The sequence below is a fragment of the Triticum dicoccoides genome, chromosome 4B (genome assembly GCF_002162155.2).
Source record: "Triticum dicoccoides isolate Atlit2015 ecotype Zavitan chromosome 4B, WEW_v2.0, whole genome shotgun sequence".
NCBI lineage: Eukaryota > Viridiplantae > Streptophyta > Magnoliopsida > Poales > Poaceae > Triticum > Triticum dicoccoides.
The window spans coordinates 67,026,168-67,050,127 of NC_041387.1; positions in this window are offsets into that span (position 1 = coordinate 67,026,168).

Genomic DNA, 23,960 nt, shown 5'->3' on the forward strand with positions numbered 1-23,960 from the left:
CAATCTCTCTCCCCCGCACAAAATTATCAATCACTCAACCCACGAGATCCTTCCCCTCTCGTCCATGTTTTCCCAACTCTCTCATCAAACCTGCTGTCTCTTCTCCTTCCACGTGTACAGAATCCGGATGCACACGCATCTCACATATATTACGTGTCTCCATCTTTCTCACAGACCTAACTTCTTCCTCTCTCTTTCTCTCTCTATCTCGTTAGGTTTGTCTCCTACTCTGTCGTCCACATACGACAATCTTTCCCGTCCTATCTGCTCCACCTTCGCAAGCTCTCTCTGCATGTTTCATTCACACATTGGGATATGTTCAAAATGTTGCTTTTATAAGGCCCCTCCCAATGCTCCACCTTGTATAGGTGCTAAGCCTTCCACGTAGGCAAAAAATCTGATGTGGCAAGTTATTTAAGAGGAGAGAGATGAGTGTGGTAACCCAAGAAGAAACAGTGCTAAGCGCGTGAACCTAGGCAAAACATTTAAAGAAAGGAATCCCACCAATACATGAAGAGCTTTAGTTGCTAAATCATTAAATGAAGCAAGCTTAGCAACCATAAGCTAAGCACATATGCATTGGGGAGTATAGTTGCTAATCTATTTAATGTGCTTAGCACCTCATCTAAGCACCCATGCATTGGCAGCAGCCTAATGGCTGATGTAGAGTTATGGTTGGTTTTGTTGCATCCTACAAAGTAATAACCATGAAATGCATTTAGATTCTCATTTGACTGGGATTATGTGAGTTTGAGCATGTTGTGAAGTACTATAGACCTCATATACATCTTGGAATTTGACAATGATTGTAACTATTGAATTGTACAGACCATTACATTCGAAGTCAGTAGCCTAATATATTTATTTCACAATTTCAACAAATGATTACTTCACTACAAACTAAGAAAACAATTGTGTACTACCTCCATTTTTATTTAAGTCCGTGTATTAGCATTGGTCAAAGTCAAGTTTTGTAAACTCTTAGAAAGTTTATAACAAAAAATATTAACATATACAATAACAAATAAATACCATTAGATTCATTATTGAATGTACTTTCAAATCATACATATTTGTTATGGTAAATTTTTATATTTTTCTATAAACTTGGTCAAACTTTAGGAAGTTTGACTTCCGTCAGACCTAATATGCAAAGTTTACTAGTACTACTCGCTAGTTGTTTAGCCGAATCACCCAACACGCCACACGGGGAGTTCAATGTCACAAAATTTTGAGGTCGGCGGGAAAATCTCCCGCGACCCTGGTTCGAGCAGTGGGAAGTTACCATCATAGCCTTCGGAACAGGCCTATGGATGACGCTTGGTAGGGGGCTGTGTTTGTAACTTTAGGTTCACCCTACCCAGCCAACCCCACCCCGACACCCAGAGTATACACTTGAATACTCCCCATTTTCTATCCCCACCGCAAAATAGACTTCTCCACAGCACCGCAGCCTTCGTGCTCCTTCCCTTCTACATCGGCGCACTCGTACACCGCAGCGCATCTGCCTCATCGACGACCTCATACGCCGCACTGGAGCCGGTCCACCGTCGTCATCATACACGGAGCCTCTTCCCCGGCACCGTCTTCCACGGTCTTGGATCTGCTTCCCGGAAGCCGACGCCAAGCGCAGAAGCACCACCATCGTGGACAATGAACTAACTCCCGTTGCCGACCATGACACATAGAGGCTGCCACGACCATCGTTCTCCTCCTCGATTGGTAATGTGTGTATTGAATCACTTAGCAGTACATGTGCAGTTCCAATTTTGTTCATACCTACCCTTCAAATTTCTTGTGTGGTATTGTTCCCGTAAAAGTAATTGTTATAGCCTCCATTGTCCAACAGAATATCATCTTGTAATTGTGCGCCGCTCCTGTATCACGCTGTGCTTGGGTAGGTTTTTCATCTGCAACCAGTAGTGTGGCAAATGATGGAAAGTTTTTTAGAACTAGCAAGATGCCCATGCGTTGCACGCATCAAGATGCATTTGTATGAGTAGTTTATCTTGTGGGAGAAAAGGATAAACAAGGGAAGGCCTTATTTGCAAATCTGGAGAGGGGTGTGGGTATCGTTTTGCAAAATCCCCATTGTTTCCTTCCTATCTGTCAGATATAAATCGGACGACCTATATTGCAGGATGGCATGCACACCATCATCACCAACTCTGTTTTTTTATAAGAAGTATAGAGAAAAAAAGTAGACATTAGAGAAGTAGATATAAATATTAAATATAAAATAAATATAACAGTAGAGAAGAGAGTAGAGATAGCAGAGACGTCAGGAAAGGATCGCGCGCACGGGAAAAAGTGGCCGGGCGTGCGCTAGTTTTGGCGTGCGTCCGGCACGCTTTATAAAATCCAACAACCTCCCACCGTTCTCTCCCTGCTCCGTGCCTCGCCAACATTCTCTCCCCGCTCTTTCTGGCCTCGTAGCCGCCGTGCCTCCATGCGGCCGCGTCGTCGAGAAACTTGGTGATACCACGGCGTCCACGCGCGCCCCTCCGGGGGCTTCTCTGCCGAGATCCGGTTCCGCGGGATTCGCCTCAGCCTCGGCAATTTCGACACAGCCAACGAGGCCGCCCGCACGTTCGACACGGCGGTGTGGCGCCTCTGGTGGCCTCATAGAACATTGAACTTCCCCAATGTGCCGACGCGGGAGCAGGGGCAGGAGCTCGCGCCTCTGCCGCGGCTTATCACCGACGAGGATCGTCACGACAACCGGAGGCGGGAGCACCGTCTCGACATCGCCGAGATGGACGAGGAAGCCATGGCGCTGTGGCGCCAACACTTCCCGTAGGACATCATCAACGAGCGCGAGTTCTACATGCAAAGGAGGGCGGAGAGGGAAAGAGGAGGGCGGAGCGAGCTGCCTATCGCGAGGACAAGCGTAGGCAAAAAGTGGACGCTCAATTCAACATTAGGCTAGGAGTAGCGTCGCCCTAGGAATCCGATGATGATCGGTATCTTCACGCCTATAGTCAGACATCGGAGCAGGACATCACCGAGGAGGAGTCGGACGACCAGGAGTAGTTGAATTATCTATTTTTTTATCTATCTATGCTGAGAACTATCCTCTACTCTCTAGTCTCTCTACTTCTCGATCTCAGCACTGTAAACATATTTTTAAAGCGCCACGCGATGCGATTCTGTTGGAGATGCTCTAACATGGCAGACGAGTGCTTTAATGTTACCCACAAGATGCGCGAGTATTACTAGTAGTATGTTTTTGTTTCCATGTTGAGATTTTAAAACCACGAGTGCGAACATGCAGAGGAGCAATGAAGACCAAACACGGGATATTGGGGACATCTTCAAGGAGCGTGGCAAGTTAAAGAGGAGCTGCACCGAACCTGTAAAACGAGCTTTGGTAAGTAACACCCTTTCAATTACTTTCGTTTAGCCTCATGTTCTTCGATGTGTATATGTTGTAGTTTTTGTTTCTCTTAAGCCTTGTGTTCTTTGATGTGTAATAAGAAGAGTCTTAATCGTCCTAATGCTTTCGTTTTTAGCTTGATGTAGGAAGTGGGTGTTCTCACCTTATGGTCTATTTTTATATTTTTTCCTTTTGAATTCACTTCTTCGAGTTCTGTTTATCTGGCTTCTACTAAATGGATCTGGGTTGCTCTGACTATTGATGTAAAAAAGAAGTAACTTCATGTCAGGATGCAGTTCCTGCGAGGAGGGAAGTATGGTCAACCTCGAGATCATGTTTCGAAAATGAGGCTGGATTACACACAAGGTGCGAGTTTCCTAATGACGCTGGATTAGACACAAGGTGCAAATTCCCAGATGATGCTGGATTACACACAAGCCAGGTGGAGTCGTCAGCTGTTCGTGTCCTCGTGGCACTAGTAAAGGCTGAAAGAAAGAGTGCAACAGCCCTTGAGAATGTAGCTGAGTTCCTGAAGAAGCAAAAAGAGCAATCAGATGCTCTCTTCACCCAAGCCAAAGAAGAGATGGAAGAAGCCAGAAATAAGCTAGCAGAGGCGGAGCAGGCTAGGCGTTTCCTGCTATCTAAAACTGTTGTCAATACAAAATTTTCCTTCATAATATCTAGGTTCAAATGTTTATCCAGTCAGCATGCCTGTTGTGATGTCAGTGCATCTACTGATGTGGCACAAAATATATTTTATTCGGGTCATGTAATAACAATAATTACTTTTTAAACAATAACAGACGAAGAATTGGACATGGTATAGTTCACGCGCAAGCCCGACATTCCAAGTTCAACTTCCACATCAAACTCATGTTCACAGATATCTGCACATTCATACATAGTGTCCACAACCATGATAGACGTCAAAGCCAAAAAAATGTGAGGAGAGTTATAAATAAAGAAAAACCTCTAGTTCCTGCTACCAGTGCGAGCACAACAAGTAAAGACCATGCGTAATTAATTATATTTTGGTTATTTTTTGTGTTCTAAAATGCCGGCTGGCTCGCGGAAGGACGTGTTGCCGGCACACATGCAGATTCAATGAAGGCAGGCGGGGCAGTCTAAAGCCGGTTGCATGCGGCGAGGAGGCGTGTTCAGCCGGACCTGCACCGAGTGGGGCCCTCTTGGCCAGTGCGCCGGTTCAATGCCTGCGCTATGAGAGGTCGCGTCTGTATCAGAGAAATCACTCCCTCCAGTCCTTTTTTGTTTGGGTATAACAAAATCTCGTTTTCCATTCACATTTTACAAGTAAAATTTGTGGACAAACTTTGACCCAAAATACGATGGGGACTAGTAAACTAGAACGGAGGTAGTAGTTTTTTTTTAATCAAAGAAGGGTTTCCCTCTTCCAATTTTCATTACTGAAAACCAACATCTAAATCTAAACCATAGTATTTTCCCTAGAACTACCAGGTTCAACATCTCGCAACATAAACCCATACAACCATACGCCATGGAGGTACGTATTACTATGAATTCCATTTTCGCTCCATACCAATCGTTCTAAAAACTACTTAGTACTTATAACGCGCCATTGAAAATCAGAACTCTTAACCCCGCTAAAAATGATATTTTAAATGTGGCTACTCGATTTGTGGCAACTGGCGATGGCGAGCCACCGCCTCCAAGTCGTTCACCTGTGGACGCGACCATCAACTCCTACGGGTCAAATTATCACGCGAGCTGACTATTCCTACAAAGAATGCAGCAATCATGCACCTAGGATTTTAGGGTTTATTTGTTAATGTTGCCTTTAGGTAACACTCATGTGTGCGAGACAGCGAGAGACTGACTGCGTGCGTGCGCCTCTTCTCTTCGTATATGTACTCCACCGTTTGTCTGGTGTCCAAAAAATTATAATAACTACTAGCAATGTGCCAATGCGTTGCCACACGATCAAAGTAGATTAATACATATTCACCGATTTGATAGAAAAAAAAATCCTAGTTTTGAAATACGTATATCACTAAAAATATGTTATGTTTCACTCAAAATATATTCTTTTGGCGGTTTTGATGAGATAAGGGAGGAATGTTGTTGGTTTCAAGATTCGAGAAGTGGTATATGTCTAATTTCTACTCTTACTAGCAAGATGCCCGTGCGTTGCATGGAACATCAAGATCTTGTGGGCATTGTTGAGGAAATCGTTAACTGGTAGCTGCTCGGTTGGCTGGTGAGTAGGGGATTAATCGGCTAATCGGCAAGTTAATCGACCATTTAATCAATTAGTCGAACGATTTATCGGTTTATAGGCTACTCGGTGACCATACGAGTAGGGATTAATCGGCAAGTTAACTGGTTAATCAGATGAATTCTTGAACAGGGCTTGTGGGAGAAAAGGATGAATGAGGGAAGGCCTTATCTGCAAATGTGGAGAGCGGTGCAGGTAAATTCCCATAGTTTCCTTCCTATCCGCCAGATATAAATCGGATGACCTACATTGCAGGATGGCAGGCCCACCATCATCACCAACTCTGTTTTTTATCCCTAATCTTATAAAAAGCATAGTCAGTGATGATCGTGTGCCTGCCATCCTGCAATATAGGCCCTCTGATCTATATCTGATGGATAGGAAGGAAACTATGACAATTTTGCAAAAAGATACCTACACCCCTCTCCACATTTGCAAATAAGGCCTTCCCTTGTTCATCCTTCTCTCCCACAAGATAAACTACTCATACAAATGCATCTTGATGTTCCGTGCAACGCATGGGCATCTTGCTAGTTGTTGCAAAAAACCGATGTGTGTGTGAGAGAGAGGGAGAGAGGAGGAGGATGGAGTGCATGTGTGACAAAGAAACAAAGAGTGTGTGTGCGACAGGTATAAGCTTAAAATGAGGCGATAGTGTGTGTGTGCACGATCGAGAGGGCGTGTCTCAAGAAGGGAAGAAAAATCTAAATAGATACAAGGAGCGGTAGAGAGACATGTATGCGATAGTGGAAGCACGAGTGTGCGGGTGTATAAATCTATCTAGAGGCTAGTCGATAAATGTTTGTGAGAGAAATACGAGTCAGGGGTGCGAAAGCGAGAGTTTTGTGTGTGTGTGAGAGAGATGGTAGTCGGGAAGGGGAGTGCAAGCAGGAGTTGTGTGTGTGAGAGAGAGAGGGTGGGGGGGAGTTTGTCTGATCGGTAAACAAATGAATAATGTAAGTCTGGGATGGAGACGAAAAGGAGACCGCAACAAATGTTGTGTCTACAGGAGAGAGAGAGAGAGAGAGAGTAATTTTAGTGGTATGAGTCATATCTAGAGACATATAGGGTGTGTGACGTAATCCCATAGAGAGAAAGACAAAGTGAAAGACGAGTGGAGACTGTGTGTGTGGCGGTGAAAAAGAAAGCTCAGGTACCTAGTGATACCAGAGAACAATAGAGACGTGAGAGATAATGAAAATTGTGTAATGTATAATGATAGGGAGAGTGTGACACTTCTCAATGGAGACGTCGAGGGACCATGTTTGCGAGGATAGGAGAAACATGAAGTGAGCGTGTGGGTGAGCTGGAGAAAAGAGAGTGATAGCTACATGAAGGGGCATGCATGCGAGAGAGATGGGCGTGAAAGGAGTGAACATAAAAGGGATCCAAATATTTGAATTCGAGATGATGATACATGTAATCCATACTCGAACCAAAATTGATCTATCAAACATGCATACTCATATAAATTCACGCGCGTCTATGTTATTTAATATGTAGATATTTCTGATCCATACATTTTAGTAGAACATAATTTGGTTTAAATTTTTTGAATTCAACCTTATGATTTTGAGATCATTGTATTTGTAAATCATATTATACATATAAAGGAGCAGAATTCTTTGTTGTGCTTTTGAAAGTATATATAAAAATGATGTATATAGAATTTTATTCCAATCGAAAATGGATCCTGCCCGAAAAAATAGAATACAAACGGGATTCGAATTGAGTAGGCATGGTAAACGTGCACTCTGCAAAATTTGAATGAAGCGGGGAAAGTCGCAATAACCGCCCGAACCAAAATCTGCGAGATGGACATTACTACTGCCTATCCCTGCCATGCAAAGCCTATGTGCTCGATTTCTATAGGTTTCGCTAGGGGTAGGTTTGTAATTTCACTCCAATTTGACATAACCGCCTCTCACCCAGATTCATACATGGTGGGCGCCAAAACACAGTGTATCCTCGGCCGAAATTGACTCCCTCTCCGATTCATACACGGTGGGCGCCAAAAACAAACTCTCATCGGCAAATATTCGGTGTATGCGAGATTACCGTCCTATCCCCAACCGACTAATATTGTTGTGATGTAGGAAATTTGAAACGGGGCCTAAGTTTGTAAATTTCCTCGCATTTGAGACAAGCGCGCCCTGAAGACATGGTTCCCCCCTTTCTCTCTACCTCCCTTTCCCCATTCGTACTCCGTGGGTGCCAAAACACCCCAGCCTCCTCCCCAGGCTCCTCCGTCCGCCACCCCATCCACCGCCGTCCTCCTCCCCCATGCCGGAGTTGATACCCCGATGCCGCCATCCATTACAAGAGATCGACCTCTCTCATCCACGGCGTCGGACCGGGATCCTTGCATCCCGTCCTCTCGCTTCATCCCCGTCGTCGTCCACCTTGTCAGCGCCACTCCTACGACCGTCTCGTCCACCGTGCCCCGCTGCCACCGTCTACCCTCCTAGATCTACTTCCATGCCGCCGACAGCCATCGCTGCCGCAGCACCGTCAAATTCTCGGCAGATGCATACACGGCGCCGCACCAGAGGCGGTACTCTTTCGTATATGCTCAACTTATTTATCGCAGCAAGAAAATAGATCGCCACTGCTTTACTCTGATTTCTTGTCCATCGCTTACTTGCTAGTTGAAAGAAAACATTGGTTACGAAGTTGCCTTTGTCCAGTTTGCACCTTCAGATCCGCCATGGCACGCTCAACACTATACTCCCAATGTTTATAGTTTTCCCCTTTTATATTCCACAATAGTTAAATCATAGTAGACTAAATTTCAAAATTGGGTCAGTCAATTTTTCAGAGCTTGCCGGAGTTCGCTGGTGTGAACGAAGGGGCTCGGGTGTGGATGGTGGTTGTGGGGGGGCAGTGGTGGGGCCTCACCGAACGAAGAAAACTCGATGCGGGTGGGGGCAGGGGTGGGGTGGGGGTGGCGGAGGAACACAGGCGATGGGGGCCGGTGGTCCGACCGGTGGCCCATGCGGTGTTCTATATGGGAAGAATCAGAGACGAGGAAGAAGAAGGGTTAGGAGACGTAGGATCTTCATCCAACCGCCTAAAATGGTCGAGAGACAGCAGGGAGTTGCATTCTTAATGCGCTGTGGTTCATCATGTGTGGGCACTGCGCAACGAACATTTTATTATCCAAAATCTGCTTGCTCTTCTTTACCATGTTCCTCTTCTGTTCTTCTTTATTAAGGACTCTCTTCGTTCCTAAATACAAGTCTTTGTATATATTCCACCATGGACTACATATGGAGCAAAATGAGTGAATCTACAGTCTAAAATGTATCTGGATACATCTGTATGTGATCCATAGTGGAAATCTCTACCAAGACTTTTATTTTGGAACGGAGGGAGTATGATAGTAGTACAGTATGTTCCTTGTAGTGAAGATGAGTAGGGACATTTGCAGTGTAGAGGTCTATACGGTCGGTTGTGATGGACACTTTGAACTCTTCGAGCCTCTTTGATTCGTAGGATTTTTTAAACATAGGAATAGGATTTGTAGTGTCCTGCCCACTTGATTCCTATAAGAATAGCAAGGAAATGTGGGGAGTTATGTCGCCTTTGAGAGTTACACTGATATTAACAGTACCGCACCTTCAGTTGAAGAGAACTAGTATCCAAAGCCTTTCTAGCCGTACCGGCAATACTAGCACATATATTCCAGCAAGTTCCACTTCGCTGATTTTACTCTGATGCTTACGGTTTTCCCGTTATATCTACATTATGATCTGTGTAGCTACTTTGTGTCGCACTAGCAGCAGTCCACTCTTGAAGCTAAATGCTGCAATGACTTACAAAATTGGCACCAAGGCATTGAGTGCCATTCTAGATGCAATGAAACTCATACGCTCCCCACCTGTTGTTTCTTGTTCAGAATATGATCCTAATGACTATTCTAACCTCGAGGAGTCAAAGGCAGATGACATGTCACGTTCACCCTTCAAGGCGCCTATTCTAATTTAGCAAGGTTTTATTGATTGCGAGTATCTTGCATATGTTGTCTTGCATTTCTTCTACTTTGTTGCACCGCCATCTGCTTAGTTTACTCATCATATATGTCGAGATGCCATGCCCATCCATTATCAATACATATCCCATCTGTCATCATACCATGTTTTTTCACTCAAATGTTGTTCTTGTGCATCAGACATCAAAAAGGAAGAGGGTGATTTTCTAACCTGAAGGAGCACCAGCAAAGTCCTAGAAAAACGTGGTGGTGCCGGAGAAATCAGACAACACCCCACTTATATTGGCTGTACAACCAGTGACACAAAACATAGGACCGACTCCAGCAGACTGTACCCATACTTCATTGGACACACCACTATCCCCACCACACAGGACCTGCACTCCAGCAAAAGGTATACCGATTTCAGTTGCCATAGCACCAGCCGTACCATAGAAAAATCCCACTCCGGCAAAAAGTACAGCAAGTCCACCGGCCGAAGACCTATCCCAACTGTAGAGACGGCCAATTCCTGCAGATTGGAACCCCATTCCAGTTATTCCCAGTTTAAAAGACAATGATTTCAATATTGTTAGGGACTACGTGCATATATTCCCATCATGGGAAGATTATAGTGAAGACAAACACCATTTTCACATCTTCCTGTCCAACTTACGTGTAAGTGCTATTATTCATGGTTATTATTTTCATGTTTTCTGCTGATTGAACACATCAATGATTTACATTACATTGTTGTAAGTAGGCGAGGGTCAATCTGGATAGTCATGATGAGCAAGGCTTGCTTGTGCTTTTCAAGAAAGCATTGCAGCACTATCAGTGTTACCTGAGGAAATCACACTTTGATGGCAAGTCTATAAACGAATTTCCGGTGAAGTCTCCTATGCTAAATTTAGAAGACATTGAATGGAAAAACCTTGTTATGCACTGGTCTCATTCCCATGATGAGGTATTGTCTATGAAATCACATGACAATTTGAACTTCTACTTTTCCGCATGTGCCTTATGGATCTTTTTTGCAGGAAATCTGCTCGAAGAAGAATTCCGGTTTGAAAAGAATGACATGATATCACAAATATGCTGCCTGCTGCTTTGCTCTTGTTAGTATCTGTTGTCCTGTATCACTGTACTTGCATACATACTTGGTTCATTATGTGACAACAGTATGCATGATAGCTTGCTTATCAATTGTTCGCTCCAAACTATCTGATATGTATGAATGGTTATATTAGTGTAGAATATATCCAATGCCAATAAAAGTTTTTAGCTCTACATTGTTCTTGTAAGTACATGTTGTCCTTTATCAGTGTACTTATATTGACAGGTAGTTGTTCATGTACCATCACTATGCAGCTTATTTTCCTTTGCCCTCCATTTTCTACACATCAGATCTATATTTACTTTTACCATAAGGTTGGATAACACCGATGGTACTGAAGAAGTTTAGTTGTGCATTGCTCTTGGATGTACCTTTTGCCTGTATCGCTGTACTTACACTTATAGCTACTTGGTTATGTAGCATCACTCTTCATCTTATATTAAATAGTCTCCATTTTTTTCTTATATTATCACATCTATATTTACTCTTGACAAAATGTAGAATAAAGGCAATGCTTATGAAGAAGATTCTATGGTAAACTTCTTGAATTGCCCCCCCCCATCAGCATGGACAAAGGCTTTATAGAGCCTATCTTCACCAATAATGTAGGTTTATCCTTCTCAAGCCTTCAAACTTCGTTGTGTATATTTGGTTAGGCATGACTGCAATAGTTGTTTATTTTTGGTGTTTGCATCAAATTGCATGTTTAAAGTTTATTATGTAGTTCATAAACAAAAGTTTGTCCTTCTCAATTTAAGTTTTCAGTTGTACAACCAAGTTCCTTATTCATACCATGTAAATTAAACTATACAGAGCAAGTGAACTTCTTTTGCACTGCATGTATGCTTCTGTTCTTGATCCGTAATCCAGTGGTGTGGTGAACCTACCCACTATAACACAATGTCATATTCTGCAATGTCTTAAATATGAACAATGTCATATCATTCTACTATTATTTAAACCGTCTCTTTATTTGCCAATCTGAAATGGGATAAATTGATAGCACACTAACCATTAATACTTATGAGTTCTTGATCTGTAATCCAGTGGTGTCCTGAAGCTGCCAACTCCTTCACAATGTCATTTCCTGTCATGTCTTGACCTGAACAATACCATATTGTGTTAATGCAATTTTAAACTGCGTCACTTTATTCGTCGGTAAGAAATGTGATGAATTGTCAGCACTGATATTGTTACGGGCAAACCTGTAATATGTCTGCTTGTTTATCTTTCAGAGTGAGGAGGATATAAGTGTTAAACAAGCGCCGTCTCATCAGCTTGCTCAGCTGCTTGTGCTGCAGCTCCCCAGCAGGGCTAACCTTTCTTGAACTCTATTGAAGTGTTGTCGGTTTTGTATATTATTTTGTCGGTGTGTTTATTTGTACTGGTGGCAGTCTTTGATGCCCAGTGTATGTAATCTGCTGTCTGCTTGTTCTTTATTATCATAGTGGCGAACTTTGATGCCCAGTGGATGTAATTTGCCGTAATTTCTTTATTATATAGTCTAGGTTTTTCTTATTCATGATGCTGCGGTTATTTTACTATATATATATCCTGTCTTCGCAGTAAACCGACCAAACCGTAAAATTACGGTACATAATCGGGCCGTCATGCAATCACGATGTATGATCCGCATCATTGGCCACGTCATCTTGGTCCGTTAAAAGGCCTAAATATAAACTGGCCCACTAGTAGATTCAGGCATTTAATAGGCCGAGTAAACCGCCGGCCCTCTTTTCATAAGAAAACTCAATGGGCTTTTAGGAGGCTGAGAAGTAGGTTGGGCCTGAAACATGCCGAACAGCTCACGGGCCGGCAGCATCCTGAAATGGACCCCAGCCCATGATTGTGCGAACCAAATCACGGGCTTTTAACAGGCCAAAATTGTCTTCGTCCTTGTTTGGCCCAATCAGATTATCGGCTGCGAGCAGGCCGGATGCAAACCAGGCCGTAGTTAGGCCCAACTATATGACGGGCTTTTAACAGGCCGAAATTATTATAGGGCCGAAATGTTAAACGGGCCCTTAACAGGCAGAAACTAATATCAGGCCGAATTACTAAATGGGCCTTTAGCAAGTGGGCCCAAAAGCATAGCGCCCAGTTGACGGGCCGAATCTGATATGGGCCATAATTTAGCCCAAAGCCTCTTAAAGGGCCGGACCTGATCTAGGCCGTAATTTGGCCCAGAACATGGTAGGATTTTAATGGGACAGATCTCATATGGGCCATTATTAGGCCCGGAATGTGGCAGGCCATTAATGGACCGGATCAAATATGGGTCGGCATTTGGCCCAAAACATGGCAGCCAGTTAATGGGCCGGCCTACTAGGGTCCTCAAAATCTTGTGGGCCTATAGGTGGGCCGGCCCATTAATGTTGGTGAAATCTCGTGGGCCTTTAGCTGGGCTGGCCCATTATGATCCGCAAAAATCTTGTGGGCCTTTACCTGCGCCGGCCCATTATGGCCCACAAAAATATTGTGGGCCTTTACCTGGGCCGACCCATTATGGCCCACAAATCTTGTGGCCCTTTAGCTGGGCCAGCCCATTATGGTCCACAAAATCTCGTGGGCCTTTAGCTAGGCCGGCCCATTATGGTCCACAAATCTTATGGGCCTTTAGTTGGGCCAGCCCATTTAAACTTTATGGGCCACTTTTGGGCCGGTCCACGTGTCAACATATCATAGGCGCATCTCGCCCATTGGATGTGTGACACCTGTGCCAACGCGGAGCTGACACGTGTTTCCTCCAGCCAATGACGATTTTACATGTGGAAAATCCCCATTGGTCTGGGCTGTTAACGGGTTATCGGATCCAAAACCGGACCCGGTAGCTTAACGGCGTTCCGTTACGGTGGAAGCCACGTGTCAGTCACCCTTGATGAAAGTAGTTCTGTGACGCGTGATTTATCGTCATGGAAGTGGACACTTCTGTGATGATAATTTTGGTAATTTCATGGAACACTTCTACGACAGCACAGGTATGACTATCTTGATTCTGTCATAAAATCGTCATGGATGTACATGCATGACAAAAAAAAGCGACCTACTGTGACAAACACGTATCATCATGGAAGTGTATTTTTTTGTAGTGTTAGTAGCGCGGGGGGCCGCGCTACTGATAAGGCAAAATCCCACGCTACCACTAGGCTTTTCCCTAGTAGTGCCTCTCCTCCGGTGGCACCAGGACGCCACTAGGGACATCTCCTCCATCACCATCACCACCAATTTCTCCTCCATTCTCAAGATGATGTGTGAGTAGTTCATCCTCGAGGCTGAGGTATGTACTAGTAGCTATGTGTTCGATCTCTCTCTCCTCGTGTTCTTGATTTGGCATGATCTTGATGTACCACGAGCTTTGTTAATATAGTTGGATCATATGGTGTCCTTCCCTCTCTATGTTGTTGTGATGAATTGAGTCTTTCCCTTTGAGGTTTCGTTATTATCTGGCTGAATATTTTGGATTTGAGATCACTTGATGTATGTCTTGCATGTGAATACCAGTGGTGACAATGGGGTATTCTATTGAGTCACTTGATATATGTTTCGCCAAACTAGTGCACCTATATAGTTGACAACTGTATTGGGTGTGTTGGGGACACAAGAGACTCTTTGTATTTTGATTGCAGCATTGTTTGAGACAGACCATCTTCATCCTACACCTCCCACATATTGATAAACCTTAGGTCATCCAATTGATGGAATTTCCTGTTGTCCTACAAAAATCTACGCTTGGAGGCCCAACAGAGTCTACAAGAAGAAAGTTGCGGAGTAGACATCATATGCTTGCATAGTCCAAGTTATGGTACCGATTTTCCTCTTAAGAAAGTTGTGAGCCACGACTAAAGTGCACGCCTTTGCTATCAGGACTACATGTTTTTTTAATGAATAACTAATAATTTATTTTTTAGATTTTGTCATTATCATTTAACAAGTGCATCAAATATGTCATGGCCTGTGGTGCAAAGCTCCAAACATATTATTTATTCTATACTGTCTACTATATATCTATACTTATAGAAGTAAGAGTTGGGTGAATCCAAATGATCTTAGTTATTCAACGCCATATATCCAACGTATCACGCTGCTTCAATGATGTATCTATCACATCATCCATAAATTCAAAACACCATTCATTGTATTAATTCTAATTCATTTTGGAAAAACATTAATTTATAATTATAATTGATTCTATAAATTAAATTAATTGCATTAATGGTAATTACTCTTGGTAACAACATTAACTGCACAAATATTTCGTAATGGCTACCCTAATTGCTTTATCTCCACTCATTTGTTTCAGCCCACGTCCACTTCTACGAATATGAAGGGCGAAGAAATTTTGTTCATGTACAATGAGGTGCAATTTATGTTACAGACTCCATGACTGTCAATAGCTTCCACATCCTAGCAACAACACCGAGTGAAACCACCCAACTGGTGGTGCATACAGAGCAAGCACATCGAGCAAAACCAGAGCAACATCATCACCAAGGACGTCGATCCATATGTTGAGAGGAAGACCTTGTAGTACTAGGAAGCTAAAACTGAAAGACATGGCACGTTATTTGAATGGACAAACAAGGGAAGCCAATGTAGGCTACAATCAGAACAAAGTAAGCACAACACATAGTCATAGCTCGAGTTCTTGAAAGGCCAAATCTTCGGTAATATTCATGTAGCAAAATGGGAGTTACCAAAGTGGAATAAGGCAACATAAAGCTCCCCAAAATACTATTGAGTTGAACGTGTGTTGCACATGCATGGTTACTAGTGGCACATAAGGATACATGTGGCTCAAAGCATTAGCACATAGAGTCCTACCCGGATTCATATTTTGTAATGGTAAAAATGGTTCATTCCATTTATTTTTTTGCAGTGAAACTCATGAACTCATAGATTGATGAATATTTTTACAGATCTTTACTATTTTAAGATTGTTCTACAAGTACACCAAAAAATGTAGAAGATTTTGATCACTCCACTTAACATCATACTAGTGTTAGCAGGTTGGGGTGTTTCAATCATATCAGTACTTATGCCCAATGGTAATGGTGGTGTTTCATAACCCCTTTAGAAGCATCGCCCACAACGCAAGACCCTTTAGCACCATAACAAATTTAAAGGATTTGGCGAAGTGCTTGTTAGCTAAGAATTAAGATATTTTTCTGGTTCCTAATGCATGACATGCTTAACACAAGGATCTTATTATAGTGAAAGGATTTCGACCTGCAATACTAGATTGCATCTTATCGCAGGTAATGAGTTGGACGCCTATACTAGATTGCATCTTATCGCGAGGCGTGCTTGTCCCTGCGAGCAGCATAGGCACACGACATTCATTTATTTCCTTTTGTTTTTTTACTTTTTCTTTGTTTTTTTCTCATTGTCACATCCTATATTTAAAAATTGTTCATCGTGTAAATAAAAAATGTTCATCATGTAATGCAGAAGCTTATTTTTATTAAAAAGATTAGCTTGGTTATCTTATGGAATACTTGCTTTTGAGGTATTGTAGTTGATATATATACTTGGCTGCTATTAACCATTATAAATATTTAGATTGTATCAAAATATTTATTTGTGGTTCACTATTACCATTATCATGCCATGTTGTGATTATGTCATTTAAATACATAGCTTGGTTATTATTCCAGGTGTGTTCATGCCATGTTGTTTGTTATATAGTAGTCTTCTATAGAGTTAATTACCCTGTTAGTACATAAACTTGCAGCGCGGTACAATTTGATACAAAAACTTGCTAAGTGACTCCACCTGGCTCCTAAACTGGCTTTTCGGGTTATGCACAATTAGCGTCCGTATTAGCCACGTTGGATGCCACATCGTCCCCTAGCACTTGGCCCATGTCCAAGATAATTTTCAGGAACCCCTGAAAGAGCATGGTGCCCCCATGTGAGGTTTTGGTAATTGATTACATTCTCTATGGACTAATGGTTGCCTTGAGTTATATTCATAGGATTTGTCCATAGGCATTTGTTTAAGTCCATGTGTTAGTTTCAAGGAGTTTATGTGTTGGCCAAGGTGATATTCAAGGAATTATCCAAAGATTGGTCATAAAGAAGACATAATACAAGGTTGATCAAGACTAAGTCAAAGGGTGAATCAAGTTGGTCGACACACAAAGTGTACAAGATGTACCGAGGGGGATCAAGTGACCCCATGGTATGGTAAGCATTGTCCATTATGTCTTGTGCACTAACCCATGGTCTACGTGAGAGTTCTATGTGGGGTTAGGTATGTTTTCATGGGCTTGAGTCAAGAGGAAGATCTCATACAACCCATGGAGGATGACATCAAGTTGTGATTGTCATCAAGATTGCGGTGTGCAAGTTCAACTGGAGCATCATGAAGAGATCATTCTTGAAGCTTATCGTCCATTGTGGTGACAATGGACTTGTGAAGATGTGCCGAAGAGTGGCTCATCCATAGTGGAGTATGGGGGAGCAATCAACTAGTCTTGATCGAGCCAACGCAACCAAGAAATGTGGTCCAACTTGCAGCAGTCAAGTTTGTCATTATCTAGCTCAAGTGGACTATGTGTTGGGGAACGTTGCATGGAAAACAAAAAAATTATACGCACACGCAAGATCTATCCATGGAGATGCATAGATATGAGAGGGGGAGGGCATCTTCATACCCTTGAATATCGCTAAGCGGAAGTGTTTCTCAACGCGGTTGATGTAGTCATACATTCACGATCCATCCCGATCAAGTACCGAACGTACGGCACCTCCGCATTCAGCACACGCTTAGCTTGATGACGTCCTCACCTTCTTGATCTAGCAAGAGGGGCGAAGTACTAGATGAGTTCCGGCAGCACGACGCCGTGGTGACGATGGTGGTGAAGAACAATCTCCAAAGGGCTTCTCCAAGCACAACAGAAACTAGACGGAGGATAAATTAGAGGGACCGCGGTGCTGACACATGGCTTGGTGAATCTTGATCTATTCCAGGTGCTAACCCTGCCCCTCTATTTATATGTTGATCCCTGGGGTCATTTCTTGGAGAAAGAGCTTCCTCAAAGTCGGTTTAGCCTGCAAGGAAGAGTCCTTCTCGGACTTCCAGGACCAGACACCATAGACCTCGGCGTCTGGCTCTGACGCCATAGGCCTCGGCGTCTAGCCCAGGGCCAGACGCCGGGGTCTTTGGCGTCTGGTCCCTGACTTCCGCAAAACTTCCTTTTGCACCAACCTAAAGCCCTGTGGGCCTTATCCCTTGGCCTAACTATATCATCCTATATATGAATCTTTACCTTCGGACCATTTTGGAGCTCCTCATCATGTCCGCGCTTTCATCCAGGACTCCGAACAACATTCATTCACCAACATACATAACTCATATAATACTATATTATCAACGAACGTTAAGCGTGCGGACCCTACGGGTTCGAGAATGATGTAGCCATGACCGAGACGCTTCTCCGGTCAATAACCAATAATGGGACATGGATGCCCATATTGGTTCCTACATATTCTATGAAGATCTTTATCGGTCGAACCTTTATGACAACATACATAGTTCCCTTTGTCTGTGGGTATGTTACTTGCCCGAGATTCAATCGTTAGTACCTCCATACCTAGTTCAATCTTGTTACAAGCAAGTCTCTTTACTTGTTCTATAATACATCATCCCATAACTAACTCCTTAGTCACTTTGCTTGCAAGCTTCTTGTGATGTTGTATTACCGAGAGGGCCTAGAGATACCTCTCCGTCGCACGGAGTGACAAATCCCAGTCTCGATCTATGCCAACCCAACCGACACCTTAGGAGATACCTGTAGAGCTCCTTATGATCACTCAGTTATGTTGGGACATTTGATGGCACACAAGGTATTCCACCGGAGTCCGGGAGTAGCATGATCTCATGGTCGAAGAAACATGTATGTGACATTAAGAAAGCAGTAGCAATAAACTGAACGATCATATGCTATGTTAAAGCTTGGGTCTTGTCCATCACATCATTCTCCTAATGATGTGATCCCATTATCAACTGACAACACATGTCTATGGTTAGGAAACTTAAGCATCTTTTAATCAACGAGCTAGTCTAGTAGAGGCTCACTAGGGACACGGTGTTGTCTATGTATCCACACATGTATTTGAGTTTCCTGATCAATACAATTCTAGGATGGATCATAGACGTTTATCATGAACAGGTAAATATGATAATAACCAATTTATTATTGCCTCTAGGGCAGATTTCCAACAGTCTCCCACTTGCACTAGAGTCAATAATCTAGTTCACATCATTATGTGATTAACACCCAAAGAGTTCACTAGAGTCAATAATCTAGTTCACATCGCCATGTGATTAACACCCAAAGAGTTTTAAGGTGTGATCATGTTTTGCTTGTGAGAGAGGTTTTTAGTCAACGGGTCTGCAACATTCAGATCCGTGTGTACTTTGCAAATCTTTATGTCATAATGTAGATGCTGCTACCATGTTTTACTTGGAGTTGTTCCAGATGTCTGCTCCATTATACGTATCTGATTTCCTACTCAGAGTTATCTGGATCGGTGTCAAAGCTTGCATCGATGTAACCCTTTACAACGAACTCTTTATCACCTCCATAATTGAGAAACATTTCCTTAGTCCTCTAGCTACTAAGGATAATTTTGACCACTGCCCAGTGATCCATTCATGGATCACTCTTGTATCCCCTTTGCCAGACATGTGGCAAGGCACACATCAGGTGTGGTACACAACATGGCATATCATATAGAGCCTATGGCTATGGCAAAGGGGACAACCTTCATCCTTTTCTCTTTCTTCTGCCATGGTTGACCTTTGAGTCTTACTCAACTTCACACCTTAAAATACAGGAAAGAACTCCTTCTTTGACTGATCCATTTTGAACTCCTTCAAAATCTTGTCAAGGTATGTACTCATTGAAAGTCTTATCAAGCATCTTGATCTATCTCTACAAATCTTGATGCCCAATATATAAGCAGCTTCATCGAGGTCTTTCATTGAAAAACTCTTATTCAAGTATCCTTTTATGTTATCCAGAAATTCTATATCATTTCCAATCAGCAATATGTCATCCACATATAATATTACCATCGGGCAATTCTACCAAATTCCACACTTTGTTCTCATACAAGGATCCTATCTCAGAATTCATGGCCTCAAGCCATTTTTTGGAATCTGGACTCATCTTAGCTTCTTCATAGTTCGTAGGTTCACCATTGTCTAACAACATGACTTCTAGGACAAGATTGCCATACCACTCTTGTGCGGAACGTGCTCTGGTTAACCTACGAGGTCCAGTAGTAACTTGATCTGAAGTTTCATGATCATCATAATTTGCTTCCTCTTTGGTTGGTGTAGGCATCACAGGAACAATTTTCTCTGATGTACTACTTTCCAATTTGAGAGAAGGTACAACCACCTCATCAAGTTCTACTTTCCTCCCACTCACTTCTTTCTAGAGAAACTCCTTCTCTAGAAAGGACCCATTCTTAGCAACAAAGATTTTGCCATCGGATTTGTGGTAGAAGGTATACCCAATTGTTTCTTTCGGGTATCCTATGAAGACGCACTTCTCTGCTTTGGGTTCGAGCTTATCAGGCTGAAGCCTTTTGACATAAGCGTTGCATCCCCAAACTTTAAGAAACGACAGCTTAGGTTTCTTGCCAAACCGTAGTTCATACGGTGTCGTCTCAACGGATTTAGATGGTGCCCTATTTAATGTGAATGCGGCTGTCTCTAATGCGTAACCCCAAAATGATAGTGGTAATCGGTAAGACACATCATATCACGCACCATATCTAATAAAGTACGGTTACAACGTTCGGACACACCATTGCACTGTGGTGTTCCAAGTGGCGTGAGTTGTGAAACCATTCCACATTGTATAAATGAAGGCCAAACTCGTAACTCAAATATTCGCCTTCGCGATCAGATCATAGAAACTTTATTTCCTTGTTATGATGATTCTCCACTTCATTCTGAAATTCTTTAAACTTTTCAAATGTTTCAGACTTGTGTTTCATCAAGTAGATAAACCCATACCTACTCAAATCATCTGTGAAGGTTAGAAAATAACGATACCCGCCGCGTGCCTCAACACTCATCGGACCGCATACATTGGTATGTATTATTTCCAATAAGTCATTAGCTCACTCCATTGTTCCGGAGAACGGAGTTTTAGTCATCTTGCCCATGAGGCATGGTTCACAAGTATCAAATGATTCATAATCAAGTGATTCCAAAAGTCCATCCGCATGGAGTTTCTTCATGCGCTTTACACCAATATGACCTAAACGGAGGCGCCACAGGTATGTTGCACTATCATTATCAACTTTGCATTTTTTGGCATCAATACTATGAATATGTGTATCACTACGATCGATATTCAATAAACCATTCACACTGGGTGTATGACCATAGAAGGTTTTATTCATGTAAATAGAACAACAATTATTCTCTGACTTAAATGAATAATCGTATTGCAATAAACATGATCTAATCATGTTCATGCTCAATTGCAAACACCAAATAACATTTATGTAGGCTCAACACTAATCCTTAAGGTAGAGGAAGTGTGCGATGGTGATCATATCAATCTTGGAAACACTTCCAACACACATCATCACCTTGCCCTTAACTAGTCTCTTTTTATTCTGCAACTCCTGTTTTGAGTCACTAACCTTAGAAACTGAATCGGTATCAAATACCCAGGGGCTGCTACGAGCAACATTAAGGTACACATCAATAACATATATATAAAATATACCTTTGTTTACTTTTCCATCTTTCTTATTTGCCAAGTATTTGGGGTAGTTCCATTTCCAGTGACAATTTCCTTTGTAGTAGAAGGACACAGTTTTAGGCTTGGGTCCAGGTTTGGGTTTCTTCACGGGAGCGGAAACTTGCTTGCTTTTATTCTTGAAGTTCCCTTTCTTTCCCTTGCCATTTTTTCTTAAAACTGGTGGTCTTGTTAACCATCAACACTTGATGCTCTTTCTTGATTTCTACCTCTGCCGATTTCAGCATCATGAAGTGCTTGGGAATCATTTTCGTCATCCCTTGCATATTATAGTTTATCACGAAGCTCTAGTAGCTTGGTGACAGTGACTGGAGAACTTTGTCAATCACTATCTTATCTGGAAGATTAACTCCCACTTGATTCAAGCGACTGTACTACCCATACATTTTGAGCACATGCTCACTGGTTGTGCTATTCTCCTCCATCTTATAGGCAAAGTGGTTGTCAGTACTCAGACCTCTCAACATGGGCATGAGCCTGAAATACCAATTTCATCTCTTGGAACATCTCATATATTCCATGACATTCAAAACTTCTTGGGAGCCCTGATTCTAAACCGTAGAGCATGGCATACTAAACTATCAAGTAGTCATCGGATCGAGCTTGCCAAACGTTCATAACGTCTCCATCCGCTCCTGTAGCAGGTCTGTCACCTAGCGGTGCATCAAGAACATAATTCTTCTATGCAGCAATGAGGATAATCCTCAGATCATGGACCGAGTCCACATTATTGCTACCATCATCTTTCAACTTAGTTTTCTCTAGGAACGTATCAAAAACAGGGGAACTACATCGCGAGCTATTTATCTACAACATAATTTGCAAAAACATTTTGACTATGTTCATGATAAATTAAGTTCAATTAATCAAATTACTAATGAACTCCCACTTAAATTAACACCCCTCAAGTTATCTAAGTGATACATGATCCAAATCAACTAACCCATGTCAGATCATCATGTGAGATGGGGTAGTCATCAATGGTGAACATCTCCATGTTGATCATATCTACTATATGACTCATGTTCGACCTTTCAGTCTCCAGTGTTCTAAGACCATGTCTATATATGCTAGGCTCGTCAAGTTTAACCCAAGTATTCCACCCGTGTAAATCTGGCTTAAACATGTTGTATGTGAATGTAGAGTCTATCACACCAGATCATCACGAGGTGCTTCAAAAACAACAAACTTTAGCAATGGTGCATACTCAGGGAGAACACTTTTATCTTGAAATTAAGTGAAGGGATCATATTATAATGCTACTGTTGTTCTCAGAAAAATAAGATGCATAAAGGATAAACATAACATGCAATCAAAATATGTAACATGATATGGCCATCATCATCTTCTGCTTTTGATCTCCATCTCTATAGCAATGTCATGATTTCCATCGTCACCGGCTCGACACCTTGATCTCCATCATTGCGTCGGGGTCATCTCGCCAACTACTGCTTCTACAACTATAGTTAACGCATAGCTATAAAGAAAAGCAATTACATGGCGCTTGCACTTCATACAGTAATTAAGCGACAACCTTAAGGCTCCTGCCGGTTGTCGCTATTACAAAACATGATCATCTCATACAACAATGTATATCACATCACGTCTTGACCATATCACATAACAACATGCCCTGCGAAAACAAGTTAGACATCCTCTACTTTGTTGTTGCAAGTTTTACGTGGCTGCTACGGGCTTCTAGCAAGAACCGTTCTTACCTATGCAAAACCACAATCGTGATTTATCAAGTTTGTTGTTTTAACCTTCTTCAAGTATTGTCCGTAGTCAAATTCGATTCAACTAAAGTAGGAGAAACAGACACTCGCCAGCCACCTTTATGCAAAACAAGTTGTATATCTATCAGTGGAACCGGTCTCATGTACGTGGACATGTAAGGTTGGTTCGGGCCGCTTCATCCCACAATACTACCAAATCAAAATAAGATGTTGGTGGTAAGCAGTATGAAAATCATCGCCCACAACTCCTTTGTGTTCTACTCGTGCATATCATCTACACATAGACCTAGCTCATGATGCCACTGTTGGGGAACATTGCATGGAAAACAAAAAAAAATCTTCGCACATGCAAGATCTATCCATGGAGATGCATAGCTACGAGAGGGGGAGAGCAACTTCATACCCTTGAAGATCGCTAAGCGTAAGCATTTATCAACGCGGTTGAAGTAGTCGTACATCTTCACGGTCCGTCCAAATCAAGTACCAAACGTACGGCACCTCCATGTTCAGCACAGTTCAGCTCGATGACATCCTCGCCTTCTTGATCCAGCAAGAGGGGTGAAGTAGTAGATGATTTTCGGCAGCACGACGGCATGGTAACGATGGTGGTGAAGAACAATCTCCGTAGGGCTTCGCCAAGCACAACGGAAACTAGGTGGAGGATAAACTAGAGGGACGGGGTTGCCGGCTGAAGGAAATATGCCCTAGAGGCAATAAT